Genomic DNA, 12,357 nt, shown 5'->3' on the forward strand with positions numbered 1-12,357 from the left:
GTGGTCTTGCTTGAGGTAAGTTGAAGATATTTCACCTCTCATCCAAGAGCCCCACTCTGCTAATGTGTGTTGGAGTTCACCTTTGTTTGTCAGTGGTTTGCTTGTTGACCCCTAATGGAAAAGAGCTAAGGGCAGCATTGTAGGTGACTAATAGTTGGTGTCTTAGGCCACCTTCTCTGTTGTGTGATGGTTTTCTAGGCTAAAAAAATAAGGTTATTTCATTCCCCTTTCAAACCATATGTCCCCCTTGGCCAGAATGTGGACATTCTCGTCATCAACAGAGTATCTTTTGTTCTTCAGATGCAAATGGGCAGCCCGGTCTGGACAAGTCACAGCTACCCGCCAAGTCAGGATGGCCGAGCGGTCCAAGGGGCTGCGTTCAGGTCGCAGTCTCCCATGGAGGCGTGGGTTCGCATCCCACTTCTGACAGGATAACTTTTGGGGCAGCCGGACTTTGCCTCATAACAGAACAGTTGGGCGTTCAAATCCCTAGACACGTCAACAATTGGCCTAGCCCATAGCAAACTACTTGCCCCCATTCACAGCCATTGCTCCCTTGGTGTACTCAGGTGGTGCCCACTGCTCCTTGGATTCCCTGCATTCGGTGTGCGTGCGCAAATTAAACGACTCTTTAAGCATGCGAGATTCCAGCTTGGTCACATTCACTACACTTGGCAAAGACTTGACTGGTTTCATGGTTGAAACAGTGCTGTGTGAAAGGCCTTTCTGCAAGAATCGTAGCGCAAGTCCAAGGAAACAGGGAACTCCCACATCTCAAACGTTATAATTGGAACACACCTGCAGAGGGCTCGTCCGGGATTTGAACCCGGGACCTCTCGCACCCAAAGCGAGAATCATACCCCTAGACCAACGAGCCTCTATAGAGGGGAAATATTCTATGTAGGTGTCGTGTTACAGATTTTATGTGAGAAATACTCATCAAGAATGGGTCACAGAGCTTTTGAGTCTACATCTGCAAACCAGCAATTCCACCTCACTCACAAAGGACTTACATTGATGAGGCTTTATGCTTGCAATAGTTCAGTGGATGTTTTGTGTGGGATTTTGAATGTGGGACCTCTTTCAGCCAGAGAATAAGACCAACAAAATGTACTCATTTCTCCAGGGAAGCATGTCTGCTAAGGCCTAAGATTACGATAAGATAACATGTTTTAGGATTCCTTTTCTTTGTATAAAGGTGAGTCAAGTAGGTCTCTCCTTCCAATCTCTTTATTTCTCAATAGTCTTCACTTTCATTCAAAATCCCTATTGATCATGGTTGACAGGTTCATAGAGTTTGCCACTTTAAATGTGCAATACCACCACAGTCACAAACAACTCGCATTAGTAAGAACAGAATTTATAGTTGAGATAGGGCTCGACTGTGTGAGTCATTCAGTACATTTGACAAGGACAAACTTCATGGTTGAAACACTGCTGTGTGAAAGGCTTATCTGAGATTTCAACCCAGGACCTTCGACTGCTATTGCAAAGCAGAAGTTGCAGGTAAGCGTGACGTCCTGACAGAAGAACGGGGGCTGTATAGGGCTCGTCCGGGATTTGAACCCGGGACCTCTCGCACCCTAAGCGAGAATCATACCCCTAGACCAACGCGCCACGAACCTTGCGCCATTTTCTATGTAGGTGTCCTGTTACAGATTGTATGTGAGAACTATTACAATATCACCAGATTAAGTTAAAAAGACAAGGGAAATTGGGAAAAGATACTGTTGGACTATGTTTTATGTTCTGTCTGTGAAGGTTCTTAGACATCCAGATCATTGTCAGGAGTTTGCTGTGGACAACAAGACTTGCTGGAGTTAGGTTGAAGATGTTTTAACGCTCATCCACGAGGCTTCTTCACTTCTGACTGTCTTGTGGATAAAAAAAAAAAATCCAGGTATTTAGCCTCTGTAAGCTGGATACATGTAAAGAAAACGTTACATTGAACAACGCAGGTCGTTCACACTCTGACCCACTTCCTGGTAGTTAGTTTCACCTGAGTCAAGTTGGGAATGACCGTTGTTGGGGTCACCTGAGAGACACCTCACAGAATAAGTGTAAAAATCCAGCTTCTGACCAGAGTGGTATGATGTATTCTGTAACAGCCCAGCCCACAATCCAGATGAAAAGTTTTATTGAGAGACGCAGGATTCTCACCCACAACTTCAGGGAAAGACTGTCACCTGAATGCAGGGCCTTCCTGACTCTATACACTTTAAAAACATTTCAACTGCACAGGTGGGTTCCCAGTGGTTCCCAGTGGTTCCATAGTGGTTCCATAGTGGTTCCATAGTGGTTCCATAGTGGTTCCATAGTGTAATGGTTAGCACTCTGGACTCTGAATCCAGCAATCCGAGTTCAAATCTCGGTGGAACCTGTCTTTTTGGTATTTACGCTAGCCAAATTGATGAAGAATGAAATGTGGCACAGCTTGGAAAAAGACTGCAAGTTTGTCATGTTGCTGTGATCAGCTCAGAAGTCAGAAAGCTTCCCAACAGATCCTTCTTCAGTGCCCCCTTTGGTATAATGGGGTGGGGAAGCTGACTAAAGACTGTCTGCCTCTGTTGCGCCTCACCTGCTGTACTATCTGGAGTACCATTTGGCTAGTAACAGAACAGTTGGTGGTTCAAATCCCTGGACACGTCAAGGACTGGCATACCCCATAGCAAACAACTCGCGCCCATTCACACCCATTGCTCCCTTGGCGTAGGCAGGCCCAGTGTCCTTGGCTTGCATTGGATGTGTTTGCTCACTGGTGTGTGTGCGCTGTCAAGACTGGCTCAGATGACTTGACAAAACAGCTACAAGAGAGATGCTGGCAATTTAACATTTATTTATAATCAACATAACAAGCTAAACCAAACATAACCTATATCTGTAATCAGGTGAATCAGTTGTAAATGCAGGTGTATGGATGTGTGTGAGTGTTGGATGTGAAACTAAGAACAAAACAATGTGAGCTGCAGGACGCCAGGCTGGAAATGGTGAGAGAGAGCACGGCTGGACTGTTGGGCTTTAAAGGCACAGCCCCGCCTCCGTAGTAACTGCACACACCTGTGATGCATAGGCTTGATTGCCTGCCTGATTGCCTGTGTGAAACAAAGAGAAAGGGAGAGAGACACACCTACACAACCCCGGCCACTCGGGGTCGTCACAGCGCAAATTAAACTACTAAACTCCACCCTCTTCAAACTTGCGTTACCACGGCTGTTAGATTTGGCAAGGACAAACTTCATGGTTGAAACATTATTGTGTGAAAGGCTTTTCTGGGATTTGAACCCAGGACTTTTCACGGCCATTGCATTCATTTTCTTTTTATCAAGTGGTCTTGCTTGAGGTAAGTTGAAGATATTTCACCTCTCATCCAAGAGACCCACTCTGCTAATGTGTGTTGGAGTTCACCTTTGTTTGTCAGTGGTTTGCTTGTTGACCCCTAATGGAAAAGAGCTAAGGGCAGCATTGTAGGTGACTAATAGTTGGTGTCTTAGGCCACCTTCTCTGTTGTGTGATGGTTTTCTAGGCTAAAAAAATAAGGTTATTTCATTCCCCTTTCAAACCATATGTCCCCCTTGGCCAGAATGTGGCCATTCTCGTCATCAACAGAGTATCTTTTGTTCTTCAGATGCAAATGGGCAGCCCGGTCTGGACAAGTCACAGCTACCCGCCAAGTCAGGATGGCCGAGCGGGCCAAGGCGCTGCGTTCAGGTCGCAGTCTCCCATGGAGGCGTGGGTTCGAATCCCACTTCTGACAGGATAACTTTTGGGGCAGCCGGACTTTGCCTCATAACAGAACAGTTGGGCGTTCAAATCCCTAGACACGTCAACTACTTGCCCCCATTCACAGCCATTGCTCCCTTGGTGTACTCAGGTGGTGCCCACTGCTCCTTGGAATCCCTGCATTCGGCGTGCGTGCGCAAATTAAACGACTCTTTAAGCATGCGAGATTCCAGCTTGGTCACATTCACTACACTTGGCAAAGACTTGACTGGTTTCATGGTTGAAACAGTGCTGTGTGAAAGGCCTTTCTGCAAGAATCTTAGCGCAAGTCCCAGGAAACAGGGAACTCCCACATCTCAAACGTTATAATTGGACCACACCTGCAGAGGGCTCGTCCGGGATTTGAACCCGGGACCTCTCGCACCCAAAGCGAGAATCATACCCCTAGACCAACGAGCCTCTATAGAGGGGAAATATTCTATGTAGGTGTCGTGTTACAGATTTTATGTGAGAAATACTCATCAAGAATGGGTCACAGAGATTTTGAGTCTACATCTGCAAACCCGCAATTCCACCTCACTCACAAAGGACTTACATTGATGAGGCTTTATGCTTGCAATAGTTCAGTGGATGTTTTGTGTGGGATTTTGAATGTGGGACCTCTTTCAGCCAAAGTGAGAATAAGACCAACAAAATGTACTCATTTCTCCAGGGAAGCATGTCTGCTAAGGCCTAAGATTACGATAAGATAACATGTTTTAGGATTCCTTTTCTTTGTATAAAGGTGAGTCAAGTAGGTCTCTCCTTCCAATCTCTTTATTTCTCAATAGTCTTCACTTTCATTCAAAATCCCTATTGATCATGGTTGACAGGTTCATAGAGTTTGCCACTTTAAATGTGCAATACCACCACAGTCACAAACAACTCGCATTAGTAAGAACAGAATTTATAGTTGAGATAGGGCTCGACTGTGTGAGTCATTCAGTACATTTGGCAAGGACAAACTTCATGGTTGAAACACTGCTGTGTGAAAGGCTTATCTGAATTTCAACCCAGGACCTTCGACTGCTATTGCAAAGCCAACAGAGCAGAAGTTGCAGGTAAGCGTGACGTCCTGACAGAAGAACGGGGGCTGTATAGGGCTCGTCCGGGATTTGAACCCGGGACCTCTCGCACCCTAAGCGAGAATCATACCCCTAGACCAACGAGCCACGAACCTTGCGCCATTTTATATGTAGGTCTCCTGTTACAGATTGTATGTGAGAACTATTACAATATCACCAGATTAAGTTAAAAAGACAAGGGAAATTGGGAAAAGATACTGTTGGACTATGTTTTATGTTCTGTCTGTGAAGGTTCTTAGACATCCAGATCATTGTCAGGAGTTTGCTGTGGACAACAAGACTTGCTGGAGTTAGGTTGAAGATGTTTTAACGCTCATCCACGAGGCTTCTTCACTTCTGACTGTCTTGTGGATAAAAAAAAAAATCCAGGTATTTAGCCTCTGTAAGCTGGATACATGTAAAGAAAACGTTACATTGAACAACGCAGGTCGTTCACACTCTGACCCACTTCCGGGTAGTTAGTTTCACCTGAGTCAAGTTGGGAATGACCGTTGTTGGGGTCACCTGAGAGACACCTCACAGAATAAGTGTAAAAATCCAGCTTCTGACCAGAGTGGTATGATGTATTCTGTAACAGCCCAGACCACAATCCAGATGAAAAGTTTTATTGAGAGACGCAGGATTCTCACCCACAACTTCAGGGAAAGACTGTCACCTGAATGCAGGGCCTTCTTGACTCTATACACTTTAAAAACATTTCAACTGCACAGGTGGGTTCCCAGTGGTTCCCAGTGGTTCCCAGTGGTTCCCAGTGGTTCCCAGTGGTTCCCAGTGGTTCCCAGTGGTTCCATGGTGTAATGGTTAGCACTCTGGACTCTGAATCCAGCAATCCGAGTTCAAATCTCGGTGGAACCTGTCTTTTTGGTATTTACGCTAGCCAAATTGATGAAGAATGAAATGTGGCACAGCTTGGAAAAAGACTGCAAGTTTGTCATGTTGCTGTGATCAGCTCAGAAGTCAGAAAGCTTCCCAACAGATCCTTCTTCAGTGCCCCCTTTGGTATAATGGGGTGGGGAAGCTGACTAAAGACTGTCTGCCTCTGTTGCGCCTCACCTGCTGTACTATCTGGAGTACCATTTGGCTAGTAACAGAACAGTTGGTGGTTCAAATCCCTGGACACGTCAAGGACTGGCATACCCCATAGCAAACAACTCGCGCCCATTCACACCCATTGCTCCCTTGGCGTAGGCAGGCCCAGTGTCCTTGGCTTGCATTGGATGTGTTTGCTCACTGGTGTGTGTGCCCAAATTAAACTACTAAACTCCACCCTCTTCAAACTTGCGTTACCACGGCTGTTAGATTTGGCAAGGACAAACTTCATGGTTGAAACATTATTGTGTGAAAGGCTTTTCTGGGATTTGAACCCAGGACTTTTCACGGCCATTGCATTCATTTTCTTTTTATCAAGTGGTCTTGCTTGAGGTAAGTTGAAGATATTTCACCTCTCATCCAAGAGACCCACTCTGCTAATGTGTGTTGGAGTTCACCTTTGTTTGTCAGTGGTTTGCTTGTTGACCCCTAATGGAAAAGAGCTAAGGGCAGCATTGTAGGTGACTAATAGTTGGTGTCTTAGGCCACCTTCTCTGTTGTGTGATGGTTTTCTAGGCTAAAAAAATAAGGTTATTTCATTCCCCTTTCAAACCATATGTCCCCCTTGGCCAGAATGTGGACATTCTCGTCATCAACAGAGTATCTTTTGTTCTTCAGATGCAAATGGGCAGCCCGGTCTGGACAAGTCACAGCTACCCGCCAAGTCAGGATGGCCGAGCGGTCCAAGGCGCTGCGTTCAGGTCGCAGTCTCCCATGGAGGCGTGGGTTCGAATCCCACTTCTGACAGGATAACTTTTGGGGCAGCCGGACTTTGCCTCATAACAGAACAGTTGGGCGTTCAAATCCCTAGACACGTCAACAATTGGCCTAGCCCATAGCAAACTACTTGCCCCCATTCACAGCCATTGCTCCCTTGGTGTACTCAGGTGGTGCCCACTGCTCCTTGGATTCCCTGCATTCGGTGTGCGTGCGCAAATTAAACGACTCTTTAAGCATGCGAGATTCCAGCTTGGTCACATTCACTACACTTGGCAAAGACTTGACTGGTTTCATGGTTGAAACAGTGCTGTGTGAAAGGCCTTTCTGCAAGAATCGTAGCGCAAGTCCCAGGAAACAGGGAACTCCCACATCTCAAACGTTATAATTGGACCACACCTGCAGAGGGCTCGTCCGGGATTTGAACCCGGGACCTCTCGCACCCAAAGCGAGAATCATACCCCTAGACCAACGAGCCTCTATAGAGGGGAAATATTCTATGTAGGTGTCGTGTTACAGATTTTATGTGAGAAATACTCATCAAGAATGGGTCACAGAGCTTTTGAGTCTACATCTGCAAACCCGCAATTCCACCTCACTCACAAAGGACTTACATTGATGAGGCTTTATGCTTGCAATAGTTCAGTGGATGTTTTGTGTGGGATTTTGAATGTGGGACCTCTTTCAGCCAGAGAATAAGACCAACAAAATGTACTCATTTCTCAAGGGAAGCATGTCTGCTAAGGCCTAAGATTACGATAAGATAACATGTTTTAGGATTCCTTTTCTTTGTATAAAGGTGAGTCAAGTAGGTCTCTCCTTCCAATCTCTTTATTTCTCAATAGTCTTCACTTTCATTCAAAATCCCTATTGATCATGGTTGACAGGTTCATAGAGTTTGCCACTTTAAATGTGCAATACCACCACAGTCACAAACAACTCGCATTAGTAAGGACGGAATTTGTAGTTGAGATAGGGCTCAACTGTGTGAGTCATTCAGTACATTTGGCAAGGACAAACTTCATGGTTGAAACACTCTGAGATTTCAACCCAGGACCTTCGACTGCTATTGCAAAGCCAACAGAGCAGAAGTTGCAGGTAAGCGTGACGTCCTGACAGAAGAACGGGGGCTGTATAGGGCGCGTCCGGGATTTGAACCCGGGACCTCTCGCACCCTAAGCGAGAATCATACCCCTAGACCAACGAGCCACGAACCTTGCGCCATTTTCTATGTAGGTGTCCTGTTACAGATTGTATGTGAGAACTATTACAATATCACCAGATTAAGTTAAAAAGACAAGGGAAATTGGGAAAAGATACTGTTGGACTATGGTTTATGTTCTGTCTGTGAAGGTTCTTAGACATCCAGATCATTGTCAGGAGTTTGCTGTGGACAACAAGACTTGCTGGAGTTAGGTTGAAGATGTTTTAACGCTCATCCACGAGGCTTCTTCACTTCTGACTGTCTTGTGGATAAAAAAAAAGAAATCCAGGTATTTAGCCTCTGTAAGCTGGATACATGTAAAGAAAACGTGCATTGGATGTGTTTGCTCACTGGTGTGTGTGCGCAAATTAAACTACTAAACTCCACCCTCTTCAAACTTGCGTTACAACGGCTGTTAGATTTGGCAAGGACAAACTTCATGGTTGAAACATTGCTGTGTGAAAGGCTTTTCTGGGATTTGAACCCAGGACCTTTCACGGCCATTGCATTCATTTTCTTTTTATCAAGTGGTCTTGCTTGAGGTAAGTTGAAGATATTTCACCTCTCATCCAAGAGACCCACTCTGCTAATGTGTGTTGGAGTTCACCTTTGTTTGTCAGTGGTTTGCTTGTTGACCCCTAATGGAAAAGCGCTAAGGGCAGCATTGTAGGTGACTAATAGTTGGTGTCTTAGGCCACCTTCTCTGTTGTGTGATGGTTTTCTAGGCTAAAAAAATAAGGTTATTTCATTCCCCTTTCAAACCATATGTCCCCCTTGGCCAGAATGTGGACATTCTCGTCATCAACAGAGTATCTTTTGTTCTTCAGATGCAAATGGGCAGCCCGGTCTGGACAAGTCACAGCTACCCGCCAAGGCAGGATGGCCGAGCGGTCCAAGGCGCTGCGTTCAGGTCGCAGTCTCCCATGGAGGCGTGGGTTCGAATCCCACTTCTGACAGGATAACTTTTGGGGCAGCCGGACTTTGCCTCATAACAGAACAGTTGGGCGTTCAAATCCCTAGACACGTCAACAATTGGCCTAGCCCATAGCAAACTACTTGCCCCCATTCACAGCTATTGCTCCCTTGGTGTACTCAGGTGGTGCCCACTGCTCCTTGGATTCCCTGCATTCGGTAAGCATGCGAGATTCCAGCTTGGTCACATTCACTACATTTGGCAAAGACTTGACTGGTTTCATGGTTGAAACAGTGCTGTGTGAAAGGCCTTTCTGCAAGAATCGTAGCGCAAGTCCCAGGAAACAGGGAACTCCCACATCTCAAACGTTATAATTGGACCACACCTGCAGAGGGCTCGTCCGGGATTTGAACCCGGGACCTCTCGCACCCAAAGCGAGAATCATACCCCTAGACCAACGAGCCTCTATAGAGGGGAAATATTCTATGTAGGTGTCGTGTTACAGATTTTATGTGAGAAATACTCATCAAGAATGGGTCACAGAGCTTTTGAGTCTACATCTGCAAACCCGCAATTCCACCTCACTCACAAAGGACTTACATTGATGAGGCTTTATTCTTGCAATAGTTCAGTGGATGTTTTGTGTGGGATTTTGAATGTGGGACCTCTTTCAGCCAGAGAATAAGACCAACAAAATGTACTCATTTCTCCAGGGAAGCATGTCTGCTAAGGCCTAAGATTACGATAAGATAACATGTTTTAGGATTCCTTTTCTTTGTATAAAGGTGAGTCAAGTAGGTCTCTCCTTCCAATCTCTTTATTTCTCAATAGTCTTCACTTTCATTCAAAATCCCTATTGATCATGGTTGACAGGTTCATAGAGTTTGCCACTTTAAATGTGCAACACCACCACACTCACAAACAACTCGCATTAGTAAGAACAGAATTTATAGTTGAGATAGGGCTCGACTGTGTGAGTCATTCAGTACATTTGGCAAGGACAAACTTCATGGTTGAAACACTGCTGTGTGAAAGGCTTATCTGAGATTTCAACCCAGGACCTTCGGCTGCTATTGCAAAGCCAACAGAGCAGAAGTTGCAGGTAAGCGTGACGTCCTGACAGAAGAACGGGGGCTGTATAGGGCTCGTCCGGGATTTGAACCCGGGACCTCTCGCACCCTAAGCGAGAATCATACCCCTAGACCAACGAGCCACGAAGCTTGCACCATTTTATATGTAGGTCTCCTGTTACAGATTGTATGTGAGAACTATTACAATATCACCAGATTAAGTTAAAAAGACAAGGGAAATTGTGAAAAGATACTGTTGGACTATGTTTTATGTTCTGTCTGTGAAGGTTCTTAGACATCCAGATCATTGTCAGGAGTTTGCTGTGGACAACAAGACTTGCTGGAGTTAGGTTGAAGATGTTTTAACGCTCATCCACGAGGCTTCTTCACTTCTGACTGTCTTGTGGATAAAAAAAAAAATCCAGGTATTTAGCCTCTGTAAGCTGGATACATGTAAAGAAAACGTTACATTGAACAACGCAGGTCGTTCACACTCTGACCCACTTCCGGGTAGTTAGTTTCACCTGAGTCAAGTTGGGAATGACCGTTGTTGGGGTCACCTGAGAGACACCTCACAGAATAAGTGTAAAAATCCAGCTTCTGACCAGAGTGGTATGATGTATTCTGTAACAGCCCAGACCACAATCCAGATGAAAAGTTTTATTGAGAGACGCAGGATTCTCACCCACAACTTCAGGGAAAGACTGTCACCTGAATGCAGGGCCTTCCTGACTCTATACACTTTAAAAACATTTCAACTGCACAGGTGGGTTCCCAGTGGTTCCCAGTGGTTCCCAGTGGTTCCCAGTGGTTCCCAGTGGTTCCCAGTGGTTCCCAGTGGTTCCCAGTGGTTCCCAGTGGTTCCATGGTGTAATGGTTAGCACTCTGGACTCTGAATCCAGCAATCCGAGTTCAAATCTCGGTGGAACCTGTCTTTTTGCTATTTACGCTAGCCAAATTGATGAAGAATGAAATGTGGCACAGCTTGGAAAAAGACTGCAAGTTTGTCATGTTGCTGTGATCAGCTCAGAAGTCAGAAAGCTTCCCAACAGATCCTTCTTCAGTGCCCCCTTTGGTATAATGGGGTGGGGAAGCTGACTAAAGACTGTCTGCCTCTGTTGCGCCTCACCTGCTGTACTATCTGGAGTACCATTTGGCTAGTAACAGAACAGTTGGTGGTTCAAATCCCTGGACACGTCAAGGACTGGCATACCCCATAGCAAACAACTCGCGCCCATTCACACCCATTGCTCCCTTGGCGTAGGCAGGCCCAGTGTCCTTGGCTTGCATTGGATGTGTTTGCTCACTGGTGTGTGTGCCCAAATTAAACTACTAAACTCCACCCTCTTCAAACTTGCGTTACCACGGCTGTTAGATTTGGCAAGGACAAACTTCATGGTTGAAACATTATTGTGTGAAAGGCTTTTCTGGGATTTGAACCCAGGACTTTTCACGGCCATTGCATTCATTTTCTTTTTATCAAGTGGTCTTGCTTGAGGTAAGTTGAAGATATTTCACCTCTCATCCAAGAGACCCACTCTGCTAATGTGTGTTGGAGTTCACCTTTGTTTGTCAGTGGTTTGCTTGTTGACCCCTAATGGAAAAGAGCTAAGGGCAGCATTGTAGGTGACTAATAGTTGGTGTCTTAGGCCACCTTCTCTGTTGTGTGATGGTTTTCTAGGCTAAAAAAATAAGGTTATTTCATTCCCCTTTCAAACCATATGTCCCCCTTGGCCAGAATGTGGACATTCTCGGCATCAACAGAGTATCTTTTGTTCTTCAGATGCAAATGGGCAGCCCGGTCTGGACAAGTCACAGCTACCCGCCAAGTCAGGATGGCCGAGCGGTCCAAGGCGCTGCGTTCAGGTCGCAGTCTCCCATGGAGGCGTGGGTTCGAATCCCACTTCTGACAGGATAACTTTTGGGGCAGCCGGACTTTGCCTCATAACAGAACAGTTGGGCGTTCAAATCCCTAGACACGTCAACAATTGGCCTAGCCCATAGCAAACTACTTGCCCCCATTCACAGCTATTGCTCCCTTGGTGTACTCAGGTGGTGCCCACTGCTCCTTGGATTCCCTGCATTCGGTAAGCATGCGAGATTCCAGCTTGGTCACATTCACTACATTTGGCAAAGACTTGACTGGTTTCATGGTTGAAACAGTGCTGTGTGAAAGGCCTTTCTGCAAGAATCGTAGCGCAAGTCCCAGGAAACAGGGAACTCCCACATCTCAAACGTTATAATTGGACCACACCTGCAGAGGGCTCGTCCGGGATTTGAACCCGGGACCTCTCGCACCCAAAGCGAGAATCATACCCCTAGACCAACGAGCCTCTATAGAGGGGAAATATTCTATGTAGGTGTCGTGTTACAGATTTTATGTGAGAAATACTCATCAAGAATGGGTCACAGAGCTTTTGAGTCTACATCTGCAAACCCGCAATTCCACCTCACTCACAAAGGACTTACATTGATGAGGCTTTATTCTTGCAATAGTTCAGTGGATGTTTTGTGTGGGAT

At 45.8% G+C, this 12,357-nt stretch overlaps 16 non-coding genes across 16 annotated transcripts; 8 read left to right on the forward strand and 8 right to left on the reverse strand.

The window, feature by feature from the left end:
- Positions 1 to 346: 346 nt before the first annotated feature.
- trnal-cag lies at positions 347 to 429 on the forward strand. Its single transcript has one exon. It is a non-coding gene; the product is annotated as a tRNA-Leu (tRNA).
- Positions 430 to 805: 376 nt separating this feature from the next.
- trnap-ugg lies at positions 806 to 877 on the reverse strand. Its single transcript has one exon. It is a non-coding gene; the product is annotated as a tRNA-Pro (tRNA).
- A 668-nt stretch (positions 878 to 1,545) lies between these two features.
- trnap-agg lies at positions 1,546 to 1,617 on the reverse strand. The gene has a single exon. It is a non-coding gene; the product is annotated as a tRNA-Pro (tRNA).
- A 691-nt stretch (positions 1,618 to 2,308) lies between these two features.
- Positions 2,309 to 2,380, forward strand: trnaq-cug. The gene has a single exon. It is a non-coding gene; the product is annotated as a tRNA-Gln (tRNA).
- Positions 2,381 to 3,671: 1,291 nt separating this feature from the next.
- On the forward strand, positions 3,672 to 3,754 carry trnal-cag. The gene has a single exon. It is a non-coding gene; the product is annotated as a tRNA-Leu (tRNA).
- Positions 3,755 to 4,107: 353 nt separating this feature from the next.
- Positions 4,108 to 4,179, reverse strand: trnap-ugg. Its single transcript has one exon. It is a non-coding gene; the product is annotated as a tRNA-Pro (tRNA).
- A 680-nt stretch (positions 4,180 to 4,859) lies between these two features.
- Positions 4,860 to 4,931, reverse strand: trnap-agg. The gene has a single exon. It is a non-coding gene; the product is annotated as a tRNA-Pro (tRNA).
- Positions 4,932 to 5,627: 696 nt separating this feature from the next.
- On the forward strand, positions 5,628 to 5,699 carry trnaq-cug. The gene has a single exon. It is a non-coding gene; the product is annotated as a tRNA-Gln (tRNA).
- An 898-nt stretch (positions 5,700 to 6,597) lies between these two features.
- On the forward strand, positions 6,598 to 6,680 carry trnal-cag. Its single transcript has one exon. It is a non-coding gene; the product is annotated as a tRNA-Leu (tRNA).
- A 376-nt stretch (positions 6,681 to 7,056) lies between these two features.
- On the reverse strand, positions 7,057 to 7,128 carry trnap-ugg. The gene has a single exon. It is a non-coding gene; the product is annotated as a tRNA-Pro (tRNA).
- Positions 7,129 to 8,727: 1,599 nt separating this feature from the next.
- On the forward strand, positions 8,728 to 8,810 carry trnal-cag. Its single transcript has one exon. It is a non-coding gene; the product is annotated as a tRNA-Leu (tRNA).
- A 349-nt stretch (positions 8,811 to 9,159) lies between these two features.
- Positions 9,160 to 9,231, reverse strand: trnap-ugg. The gene has a single exon. It is a non-coding gene; the product is annotated as a tRNA-Pro (tRNA).
- A 677-nt stretch (positions 9,232 to 9,908) lies between these two features.
- trnap-agg lies at positions 9,909 to 9,980 on the reverse strand. The gene has a single exon. It is a non-coding gene; the product is annotated as a tRNA-Pro (tRNA).
- Positions 9,981 to 10,696: 716 nt separating this feature from the next.
- Positions 10,697 to 10,768, forward strand: trnaq-cug. Its single transcript has one exon. It is a non-coding gene; the product is annotated as a tRNA-Gln (tRNA).
- Positions 10,769 to 11,666: 898 nt separating this feature from the next.
- On the forward strand, positions 11,667 to 11,749 carry trnal-cag. Its single transcript has one exon. It is a non-coding gene; the product is annotated as a tRNA-Leu (tRNA).
- Positions 11,750 to 12,098: 349 nt separating this feature from the next.
- trnap-ugg lies at positions 12,099 to 12,170 on the reverse strand. The gene has a single exon. It is a non-coding gene; the product is annotated as a tRNA-Pro (tRNA).
- Between the last annotated feature and the right edge of the window lie 187 nt (positions 12,171 to 12,357).

This window comes from Solea senegalensis, unplaced genomic scaffold (assembly GCF_019176455.1).
Source record: "Solea senegalensis isolate Sse05_10M unplaced genomic scaffold, IFAPA_SoseM_1 scf7180000014056, whole genome shotgun sequence".
Classification (NCBI taxonomy): Eukaryota; Metazoa; Chordata; class Actinopteri; order Pleuronectiformes; family Soleidae; genus Solea; species Solea senegalensis.